The sequence below is a fragment of the Triticum urartu genome, chromosome 5A, assembly GCF_056163025.1.
Source record: "Triticum urartu cultivar PI428250 chromosome 5A, HENAU_Tu73, whole genome shotgun sequence".
NCBI classification, from domain to species: Eukaryota; Viridiplantae; Streptophyta; class Magnoliopsida; order Poales; family Poaceae; genus Triticum; species Triticum urartu.
In genome coordinates this window covers 55,099,511-55,111,804 of record NC_141877.1, presented here as the reverse complement: position 1 = coordinate 55,111,804, position 12,294 = coordinate 55,099,511, and positions in this window count along the sequence as shown.

The window sequence follows — 12,294 nt, the reverse complement described above, 5'->3', positions numbered from 1 at the left end:
ACTCATGACCCGCTTTTGTGCGGGAGAAGACAGCTGGCTGGCTCGCAGTAATAACATATCAAAGAACCATGGTACTTCGGATACCAAGGACGGCAATAGCAGGTCATGTTGCAACAAACATAAGCGCCGCATTAACAGCGACAATACCGAGGATACGGCAGTCAATGCTGGATTCAAAGGCTCTAAACCCGGTCAGCGGAAAAAGCCATTCAAAAGAAGCACTTCGGGCCCGTCTAGTTTGGACCGTATGCTCGATCGCTCGTGTAAAATACACGGCACCCCCGACAAGCCAGCCAACCACACCAACAGGGATTGTTGGGTGTTCAAGCAGGCCGGCAAGTTAATTACCGAAAACAAAGATAAGGGGGCACATAGCGATGACGAGGAGGAGCCCCGGCAGCCGAATACCGGAGGACAGAAGAGGTCCCCCCCACAAGTGCGGACGGTGAACATGATATACGCAACCCACATCCCCAAGAGGGAGCAGAAGCGTGCGCTCAGGGACGTATATGCGTTGGAGCCAGTCGCCCCAAAGTTCAACCCATGGTCCTCCTGTCCGATCACCTTCGATCGCAGGGACCACCCCACTAGTATCCGTCATGGCGGATTCGCCGCACTGGTCCTAGACCCAATCATTGACGGATTTCACCTCAATCGAGTCCTTATGGATGGCGGCAGCAGCCTAAACTTGCTTTATCAGGACACAGCGCGCAAAATGGGTATAGACCCCTCAAGGATCAAACCCACAAAAACGACCTTTAAAGGCGTCATACCAGGTGTAGAGGCCCATTGGACAGGGTCAGTCACACTGGAAGTGGTCTTCGGATCCCCGGATAACTTCCAAAGCGAAGAGTTAATCTTCGATATAGTCCCGTTCCGCAGTGGTTATCATGCACTGCTCGGGCGAACCGCATTTGCAAGATTCAATGCGGTACCGCATTATGCATACCTCAAGCTCAAGATTCCAGGACCTCGGGGGGTCATTACAGTTAATGGAAATACGGAGCGCTCTCTCCGAACGGAGGAGCACACTACGGCCCTCGCAGCAGAAGCGCAAAGCAGCCTCTTAAGGCAATCCACTAGTTCGGCGATTAAGGACCCGAACAACTTCAAGCGCGCCCGGGGTAATCGGCAACAGGACCGCCTGGCACGTTCCGAGCTCGCATAGCAATGCGGCCCCCACCCCGGCCCAAGCCAAACGGCGAAATCCGTGCCACGCGTACATAATTACGCATTAAAATTACCATGGGCATAGGTAGGGAGGGGGCACGACTATGGCACGCTCCAAGACGCGGCTTAAACCGCACTAGGGGCTTCCTGCTTTGTTATTTTTCTCTTCCAGGACTTTAATCTCTGGAAACCCTGTCCGGCAGCATGATTGCCGAACACATGATGCAACAACCAAGGAGGCAGAAAGCTACGTCACACCACGAAACTCCAAGGTGGATTACGATAACGAGTGAAATACTTGCTTTAATACTATTCCTTAGCTCACCCTTGGAGGGGACATGTCAAATAGTCCTACCCTTTTTTTGCTTATCGCACTATTTGTATCATTCTGCTTTAGCGCACCTTTTTGAATAAACAATGCATAGCATTAAGACTATTATTGCATTCTTCTTTTTTATATATGTTCATTCATGACATCCAGCACCCGTACACTTTGGTACGGCCAATACACCAGGGGCTTAAGTACCCCACAAATTGGTGTGAGAAGTCCTAACACTTTCACAAGTGCGGCACCCCGAACTTATAGCATTATATGCATAAGCTCCAAATCATGTCTTTGGTAAATAGTTGGGTTTGCCCGGCTCCCATGTTTTGGTACCTTACGTTCCGCTATATCGGCTAAGGTAGCACTGGGAGAACTACTGTGATTGTGCCCCGGTTCTGCTGGGCTAAGCACCTCAGTAGAGAAAGCTAAAACTGACTTTCATGATAAGGCGAGAGACTGGTCGCTGTTCGAGAGGTTTTCGAGTCCCTAAAGACTTATGCCGCTTAGAGCGAGGAGTCGGCTCTGTCCGGCCTAAGGCGTGTATAGCGCCCCGAATTCGGCCTTCCGAATACCAGGGGCTTCGCCGAAATTTAAAATTATAGAATTCTATGGCTAAGTGAGAGTGATAAAGCATTATTAGTCCGATTGCCTTGTTTGTTGTGCTGAGCACCTCCCTCGAAGGACCCAAAAATGGGAACAAGAGTGCTCAGGTTTATCCCGAACACCCCAGCACTCGTGGCATGGGGGCAAAAGCCGACGACTAGCCATCTCTCAGATTTGATAAACGGCCGAACAGAATGTAATATTTTAAATTCAAACAAGCATTACATAGCGCATATGAAGCAGGTTTTCAATGTACATGATCACACGAGCAAATTCATTCAAATATTACATCTTTTGTGCACTCGGCCGCTACAAGACGGGCACCCTTCAGGACACCCTCATAGTACATCTCGGGGTGGCGATGCTCCGTGCCCTCCGGCGGCCCTTCCTTGATCAGCTTCACGGCATCTAGCTTGGCCCATTGCACCTTCACACGGGCGAAAGCCCAGCGTGCACCTTCGATGCAGACGGACTGCTTGACGACTTCCAGCCGTGGGCAGGCATCCACAAGCCGCCTCACCAGGCCGAAGTAGCTGTTCGGAAGGGCGTCGCCAGGCCACAGCCGGACTATAAAGCCCTTCATGGCCTATTCGGCTGCTTTGTGTAGCTCGACCAGCTGCTTTAGCTGGTCGCTCATACGCACTGGGTGTTCGGTCCCAGTATATTGGGCCCAGAACAATTTCTCTGTTGAGCTTCCCTCCTCGGCCTGGTAAAACTATGCGGCATCCGACACGCTGCGGGGCAAATCTGTGAATGCTCCTGGAGAGCTCCGGACTCAGGTAAGTAACAAGTAATTTACTTTCACATGCTTGCTTTGCATATAGAATGCCTTACCCGCCGCTATCTTCTTCATCGCATCAATCTCCTGGAGGGCCTTTTGGGCTTCAGCCTTGGCATTCTTTGCGCTCTCGAGGGCCGCGGCAAGCTCGGACTCTCGTGTCTTCGAGTCACGCTCCAACGCCTCATGCTTCGACACGAGAGCTTGGAGCTCTTGCTGCACCTCACCCACCCGTGCCTCTTGCCTTTCTCTCTCGGTGCGCTCCTTGGCCACTTTGTCTTCGGCCTCGGATAGCGCTTGCCTCAGGGCCGCCACCTCGGTCGTGGCCCTGGCAAATTTACGATGATCCTGTCATTTTGCAATCGCGTTTTTTCTTTATATATATAACCATAGACTAGGTACTACTTACCTTTGTTCTCCTCAAGCTGCCTCTTAGTAAGGCCAAGCTCTTTATTGGACCCGTCGAGGTCCTGCTTCAGTGCGGCGACCTCTGCAGTCAGTGCGGCAGATGCCAGCAGCGAAGCCTGCATATGCGTATTGACATACTTATATTAGACTCCTGCGATATTATTTGATCCTCTGTTCGGCTTTTCTTTGTGAACACCGAACAGAGCATCAGGGGCTACTGTCTATGCGGCAATATTTTCCCCCATATTTCAAAAACTTACCTCAAAGCCTGTTAGAAGGCTAGCACAGGCTTCAGTCAATTCACTCTTGGCGGACTGAACCTTCTGGACCACCGCACTCATAATAGTGCGGTGCCCTTCATCGATAGAAGCGCTGTGAAGCGCTCCTAGCAGATTGTCCAGTGCCTTTGGTTGGACAGAGGTCACTGGCATAGGCGTCTTGCCCCTTTTAGAAGGACGCCGCCTGCCCGAGTCCGGAACCACTGGGGGTTCCGGCACGGTGTTCGGCTGAGGGCCGAACTCGGAGCCCTCGGGAGCCTTGCTCCCTCTGCTCCTGGAGTCCGGAAGGTCGCCTTGAGGCGCCTCCGGGATTGTCCCCCCTCGACCAGGTGCCTCTTGAGACAATACCTCGGCGTTGTCCGTAGGGCAGGGGGAGGTGGCGGTCGGAAGTGGATCGCTATCCATATCCGAAGAATCCAAGGAACCACTCGACGATATGTTGACTTGGGCTCGGGATGGACTGCATGATTATATTCGGCGTTAGGAGAAGCTGAGCAATAAAGGAACGTTGCGAGTCACTCTAGTGTCCAAATACTTACAACTTCGCCAGGGGCTTGGCCCTGGGCGGCCACTCCTCTTCGTTGTCGACGGCATTGGTGGAGTAGTCCGGAGGAAGGGTCCTTCCCTTCTTGGACCCTCCGGCCTCCCCAGTTGGGGCGGCCTTCCTTTTCTTTTCTCCCCCTGTTGGAGGGGAAGAAGCCTCTTTTTCCTCCTCCTCATCTTCGTGGGAGGAGTGCGCCTCGGAGTCATCGGACGATGAGTTTGACACCACCAGGCGCCGGGAACTCTTTCGGGTTCCCATGGCCTTCTTCTTGGCCTTCTTCTCCGGCACCACGTAAGGTGCCGGAACCAGCAGCTCCGCCAAGCGGGCGTCTGCTGGGCCTTCGGGCAAAGGAGCCGGACAGTCGATCTGTCCGGCCGTCTCCTGCCAGTCCTGTCAAAGGTACGGGAGCTTAGATCCCGCATAGAGTCAAACTATGAAAAACGAGTATCCTGTAAGAGGTAAAACAGCTTACCGCACTGGCTTGGCGCTTCGCGCAGAATCCGCGATCCTCGGTAGTGGGAGGGGGAACCTCGTCGCCCTTGAATAGCACCTTCCAGGCATCCTCGTGTGTTGTGTCGAAGAGCCTGTTCAGAGTTTGGTGCTGGGCCGGGTCGAACTCCCACAAGTTGAAAGCCCGTTGTTGACACGGGAGGATCCGGCGGATGAGCATGACCTAGACTACGTTGACGAGTTTGAGCTTCTTGCTCACCATGTTTTGGATACATGTTTGGAGTCCGGTCAGCTCTCCCGAACTACCCCAGGACAGGCCCTTCTCTTGCCAGGAGGTGAGCCGCGTGGGGATGCCAGATCGGAACTCGGGGGCCGCTGCCCATCCAGGGTTACGCGGCTCGGTGATGTAGAACCACCCCGATTGTCACCCCTTTATGGTCTCCACGAAGGAGCCCTCGAGCCATGTGACGTTGGGCATCTTTCCCACCATGGCGCCTCCGCACTCCGCCTGGCGGCCGCTCACTACCTTCGGCTTGACATTGAAGGTCTTTAGCCATAAGCCGAAGTGGGGCTTGATGCGGAGGAAGGCCTCGCACACGACGATAAACGCCGATTTGTTGAGGATGAAGTTCGGGGCCAGATCGTGGAAATCCAGGCCGTAGTAGAACATGAGCCCCCGGACGAATGGGTGGAGAGGAAATCCCAGTCCGCGGAGGAAATGGGTAAGGAACACTACCCTCTCGTGGGGCATGGGGGTGGGGATGAGCTGCCCCTCATCTGGGAGCCAGTGCGCGATGTCGTCGGGCAGGTATCCGGCTCTCCTCAGCTTCTTGATGTGTCCCTCCGTGATGGAGGAGACCATCTACCTGCCTCCCGCTCCGGACATGGTTGGAGAAGGTTGAGGTGGGAAATGCGGACTTGGGCGCTGGAGCTCGAGTGTGTGAAAATGTATGAGTAATGGAGGAAGAAGGCATGGATGAAAAGGTGAATCCTTATCCCTTTATATGGATGACCGAAACTATGCGCCCCCACTAGCCTGGTAAAACTCGCTTATCCCCCAAGTGCCGTAATCGATGGCGCGGTTGGGTTACCCATGCCCGTATTGATGAGAATCCCATAATAAGGGGAACACGATCTCTGCTTTGACAAGACGTGTCAAAAAACTACCTCGCGTTGTGTGCGGGGCTAGTTAAAGGAAATGGTTCAAATAATTACTGGGCCGTGGCATAATGTCGTGTTGCCAAAACGTGACAGCAGATTAGATTTGTGGAAATACTATTCTCTCTACGATGGTATGTGGAACTTATTTTGTAGGGTCGGACACTATCCTTGTGTTCAAATTCTTTCGTGGTGTATTCGGAGGAGGAACCCGCCTTGCAATGCTGAAGACAATACTGCACACCGGACTCATCGTCATTGAAGCCTGGTTCAGGGGCTAATGAGGGAGTCCTGGATTAGGGGGTCTCCGGACAGCCGGACTATATCCTTTGGCCGGACTGTTGGACTATGAAGATACAAGATTGAAGACTTCGTCTCGTGTCCGGATGGGACTCTACTTGGCGTGGAAGGCAAGCTAGGTAATACGGATATGTATATCTCCTCCTTTGTAACCGACCTTGTGTAACCCTAGCCCTTTCCGGTGTCTATATAAACCAGAGGGTTTTAGTCCGTAGGACAACATACAATCATACCATAGGCTACCTTCTAGGGTTTAGCCTCCCCGATCTCGTGGTAGATCAACTCTTGTAATACCCATATCATCAAGAATAAATCAAGCAGGATGTAGGGTTTTACCTCCATCAAGAGGGCCCGAACCTGGGTAAAACATCGTGTCCCCTGCCTCCTGTTACTATCCGCCTTAGATGCACAGTTCGGGACCCCCTACCCGAGATCCGCCGGTTTTGACACCGACATGAAGAATTTGGTCCATATGAAGAAGTTGATCTGGGGTTCCTGTTCTTCACAGGTGGAGTCATGATGACATTCACCTGAAGACTTTCAAGGCACCTTTTGGGAACCCAGATTTTCTTCATAGGGGAACCGTTCCTACAGTTAGTGCCAACATATCTAGCAAACACATCACCATTCTGATTTTTGAACAGTTTATGTTGGGGAACGTAGCAGAATTTTAAAATTTTCTACGCATCACCAAGATCAATCTATGGAGTCATCTAGCAACGAGGGAGAGAGGAGTGCATCTACATACCCTTGTAGATCGCGAGCGGAAGCGTTCAAGTGAACGGGGTTGATGGAGTCGTACTCGTCGTGATCCAAATCACCGATGACCAAGCGCCGAACGGACGGCACCTCCGCGTTCAACACACGTACGGTTGGGAAGACGTCTCCTACTTCTTGATCCAGCAAGGCGAGAGGAGAGGTTGATGGAGATCCAGCAGCACGAGGGCGTGGTGGTGGAAGCAGCGGTGATCTCGGCAGGGCTTCGCCAAGCTCCAACGAAAGAGAGAGAGGTGTTACGAGGGAGAGGGAGGCGCCAAGGGCTTGGGTGTGGCTGCCCTCCCTCCCCCCACTATATATAGGACCCCTAGGGGGGCGCCGGCCCTAGGAGATCCAATCTCCAAGGGGGGCGGCGGCTAAAGGGGGGACTTGCCCCCCAAGTCAGGTGGGGCGCCCCCCACCCCTAGGGTTTCCAACCCTAGGCGCAGGGGGAGGCCCATGGGGGGCGCACCAGCCCACCAGGGGCTGGTTCCCCTCCCACTTCAGCCCATGGGGCCCTCCAGGATAGGTGGCCCCACCCGGTGGACCCCCGGGACCCTTCCGGTGGTCCCGGTACAATACCGATTACCCCCGAAACTTTCTCGATGGCCGAATCTGGACTTCCTATATATAAATCTTCACCTCCGGACCATTCCGGAACTCCTCGTGACATCCGGGATCTCATTCGGGACTCCGAGCAACTTTCGGGTTACCGCATACTAATATCTCTGCAACCCTAGCGTCACTGAACCTTAAGTGTGTAGACCCTACGGGTTCGGGAGACATGGAGACATGACCGAGACAACTCTCTAGTCAATAACCAATAGCAGGATCTGGATACCCATGTTGGCTCCCACATGTTCCACGATGATCTTATCGGATGAACCACGATGTCAAGGATTTAATCAATCCCGCATTCAATTCCCTTTGTCAATCGGTACGTTACTTGCCCGAGATTCGATCGTGGGTATCCCAATACCTCGTTCAATCTCATTACCGGCAAGTCACTTTACTCGTACCGTAATGCATGATCCCGTGATCAACCACTTGGTCACATTGAGCTCATTATGATGATGCATTACCGAGTGGGCCCAGAGATACCTCTCCGTCATACGGAGTGACAAATCCCAGTCTTGATCCTTGTCAACCCAACAGATACTTTCGGGGATACCTGTAGTATCCCTTTATAGTCACCCAGTTACGTTGTGACGTTTGGTACACCCAAAGCACTCCTACGGCATCCGGGAGTTACATGATCTCATGGTCGAAGGAAATGATACTTGACATTGGAAAAGCTCTAGCAAACGAACTACACGATCTTGTGCTATTCTTAGGATTGGGTCTTGTCCATCACATCATTCTCCTAATGATGTGATCCCGTTATCAATGACATCCAATGTCCATAGTAAGGAAACCATGACTATATGTTGATCAACGAGCTAGTTAACTAGAGGCTCACTAGGGACATGTTATGGTCTATGTATTCACACATGTATTATGATTTCCGGATAACACAATTGTAGCATGAATAATAGACAATTATCATGAACAAGGAAATATAATAATAATCATTTTATTATTGCCTCTAGGGCATATTTCCAACAGTCTCCCACTTGCACTAGAGTCAATAATCTAGTTACATTGTGATGAATCGAACACCCATAGAGTTCTGGTGTTGATCATGTTTTGCTCGCGGAAGAGGTTTAGTCAAAGGATCTGCGACATTAAGATCCGTATGTACTTTGCAAATATCTATGTCTCCATCTTGAACATTTTCACAAATGGAGTTGAAGCGACGCTTGATGTGCCTAGTCTTCTTGTGAAACCTGTGCTCCTTGGCAAGGGCAATAGCTCCAGTGTTGTCACAGAAGAGAGTGATCGGCCCCGACGCGTTGGGTATGACTCCTAGGTCGATGATGAACTCCTTCATCCAGATTGCTTCATGCGCTACCTCCGAGGCTGCCATGTACTCCGCTTCACATGTAGATCCCGCCACGACGCTTTGCTTGCAACTGCACCAGCTTACTGCCCTACCATTCAAAATATACACGTATCCGATTTGTGACTTAGAGTCATCCAGATCTGTGTCGAAGCTAGCGTCGACGTAACCCTTTATGACGAGCTCCTCGTCACCTCCATATACGAGAAACATATCCTTAGTCCTCTTCAGGTACTTCAGGATGTTCTTGACCGCTGTCCAGTGTTCCATGCCGGGATTACTTTGGTACCTTCCTACCAAACTTATGGCAAGGTTTACATCAGGTCTGGTACACAGCATGGCATACATGATAGACCCTATGGCTGAGGCATAGGGGACGACACTCATCTTTTCTCTATCTTCTGCCGTGGTCAGACATTGAGCTGAGCTCAATTTCACACCTTGCAACATAGGCAAGAACCCCTTCTTGGACTGATCCATATTGAACTTCTTCAATATCTTATCAAGGTATGTGCTTTGTGAAAGACCTATGAGGCGTCTCGATCTATCTCTATAGATCTTGATGCCTAATATGTAAGCAGCTTGTCCAAGGTCCTTCATTGAAAAACACTTATTCAAGTAGGCCTTAATACTGTCCAAAAGTTCTATATCATTTCCCATCAAAAGTATGTCATCCACATATAATATGAGAAATGCTATAGAGCTCCCACTCACTTTCTTGTAAACGCAGGCTTCTCCATAAGTCTGCATAAACCCAAGCGCTTTGATCATTTCATTAAAGCGAATGTTCCAACTCCGAGATGCTTGCACCAGTCCATAGATGGAGCGCTGGAGCTTGCATACCTTGTTAGCATTCTTAGGATCGACAAAACCTTCCGGCTGCATCATATACAATTCTTCCTTAAGAAAGCCGTTAAGGAATGCCGTTTTGACATCCATTTGCCATATCTCATAATCATAGTATGCGGCAATTGCTAACATGATTCGGATGGACTTCAGCTTCGCTACGGGTGAGAAGGTCTCATCCTAGTCAACCCCTTGAACTTGTCGATAACCCTTAGCGACAAGTCGAGCCTTATAGATGGTAACATTACCATCCGTGTCCGTCTTCTTATTAAAGATCCATTTATTCTCTATCGCTCGCCGATCACCGGGCAAGTCTGTCAAAGTCCATACTTTGTTTTCATACATGGATCCTATCTCGGATTGCATGGCTTCAAGCCATTTGTTGGAATCTGGGCCCGCCATTGCTTCTTCATAGTTCGAAGGTTCACCATTGTCTAACAACATGATTTCCAAGACAGGGTTGCCATACCATTCTGGTGCGGAACGTGTCCTTGTGGACCTTCAAAGTTCAATAGCAACTTGATCTGAAGTACCTTGATCATCATCATTAACTTCCTCTCTAGTCGGTGCAGGCACCACAGGAACATCTTCCTGAGCTGCGCTACTTTCCGGTTCAAGAGGCAGTACTTCATCGAGTTCTGCTTTCCTCCCACTTACTTCTCTCGAGAGAAACTCTTTCTCTAGAAAGGACCCGTTCTTGGCAACAAAGATCTTGCCTTCGGATCTGAGGTAGAAGGTATACCCACTGGTTTCCTTAGGGTATCCTATGAAGACGCATTTTTCCGACTTGGGTTCGAGATTTTCAGGTTGAAGTTTCTTGACATAAGCATCACATCCCCAAACTTTTAGAAACGACAGCATAGGTTTCTTCCCAAACCATAATTCATACGGTGTTGTTTCAACGGATTTAGACGATGCCCTGTTTAAAGTGAATGTAGCTGTCTCTAGAGCGTATCCCCAAAATGATAGCGGTAAATCAGTGAGTGGCATCACAGATCGCACCATATCCAATAGAGTGCGATTAGGACGTTCGGACACAATGTTACGCTGAGGTGTTCCAGGCGGCGTGAGTTGTGAAACGATTCCACATTTCCTTAAGTGTGTACCAAATTCGTGACTTAAATATTCTCCCCCACGATCTGATCGTAAGAATTTTATCTTTCGGTCACGTTGATTCTCTACCTCATTCTGAAATTCCTTGAACTTTTCAAAGGTCTCAGACTTGTGTTTCATCAAATAGACATACCCATATCTACTTAAGTCATCAGTGAGAGTGAGAACATAACGATAGCCACCACGAGCCTCAACGCTCATTGGACCGCACACATCAGTATGTATAATTTCCAATAAGTTGGTTGCTCGCTCCATTGTTCCGGAGAACGGAGTCTTGGTCATTTTACCCATGAGGCATGGTTCGCATGTGTCAAATGATTCGAAATCAAGAGACTCCAAAAGTCCATCTGTATGGAGCTTCTTCATGCATTTGACACCGATGTGACCAAGGCGGCAGTGCCACAGATATGTGGGACTATCATTATCAATCTTACATCTTTTGGTATTCACACTATGAATATGTGTAACATCACGTTCGAGATTCATTAAGAATAAACCATTGACCAGCGGGGCATGACCATAAAACATATCTCTCATATAAATAGAACAACCATTATTCTCGGATTTAAATGAGTAGCCATCTCGTATTAAACGAGATCCAGATACAATGTTCATGCTCAAAGCTGGCACTAAATAACAATTATTGAGGTTTAAAACTAACCCCGTAGGTAAATGTAGAGCTAGCATGCCGACAGCGATCACATCAACCTTGGAACCATTTCTGACGCGCATCGTCACCTCGTCCTTCGCCAATCTCCGCTTATTCCGCAGCTCCTATTTTGAGTTACAAGTATGAGCAACCGCACCGGTATCAAATACCGAGGAGCTACTACGAGTACTGGTAAGGTACACATCAATTACATGTATATCACATATACCTTTAGTGTTGCCGGCCCTCTTGTCCGCTAAGTATTTGGGGCAGTTCCGCTTCCAGTGTCCCTTCCCCTTGCAATAAAAGCACTCAGTCTCAGGTTTGGGTCCATTCTTTGGCTTCTTCCCGTCAACTGATTTACCGGGTGCGGCAACTCCCTTGCCGTCCTTCTTGAAGTTCTTCTTACCCTTGCCTTTCTTGAAACTAGTGGTTTTATTGACCATAAACACTTGATGTTCCCTTTTGATTTCCACCTCCGCTGATTTCAGCATTGAAAATACTTCAGGAATAGTTTTCACCATCCCCTGCATATTGTAGTTCATCACAAAGCTCTTGTAGCTAGGTGGGAGCGACTGAAGGATTCTGTCAATGACCGCCTCGTCCGGGAGGTTAATGTCCGGCTGGGACAAGCGGTTGTGCAACCCAGACATTTTGAGTATGTGCTCACTGACAGAACTATTTTCCTCCATCTTACAACTGTAGAACTTGTCGGAGACTTCATATCTCTCGACCTGGGCATGAGCTTGGAAAACCATTTTCATCTCTTCGAACATCTCATATGCTCCGTGTTGCTCAAAACGCTTTTGGAGCCCCGGTTCTAAGCTGTAAAGCATGCCGCACTGAACGAGCGAGTAATCATCAACATGTGACTGCCAAGCGTTCATAACGTCTTGGTTCTCTGGGATGGGTGCTTGACCTAGCGGTGCTTCTAGGACATATGCTTTCTTGGAAGCTATGAGGATGATCCTCAGGTT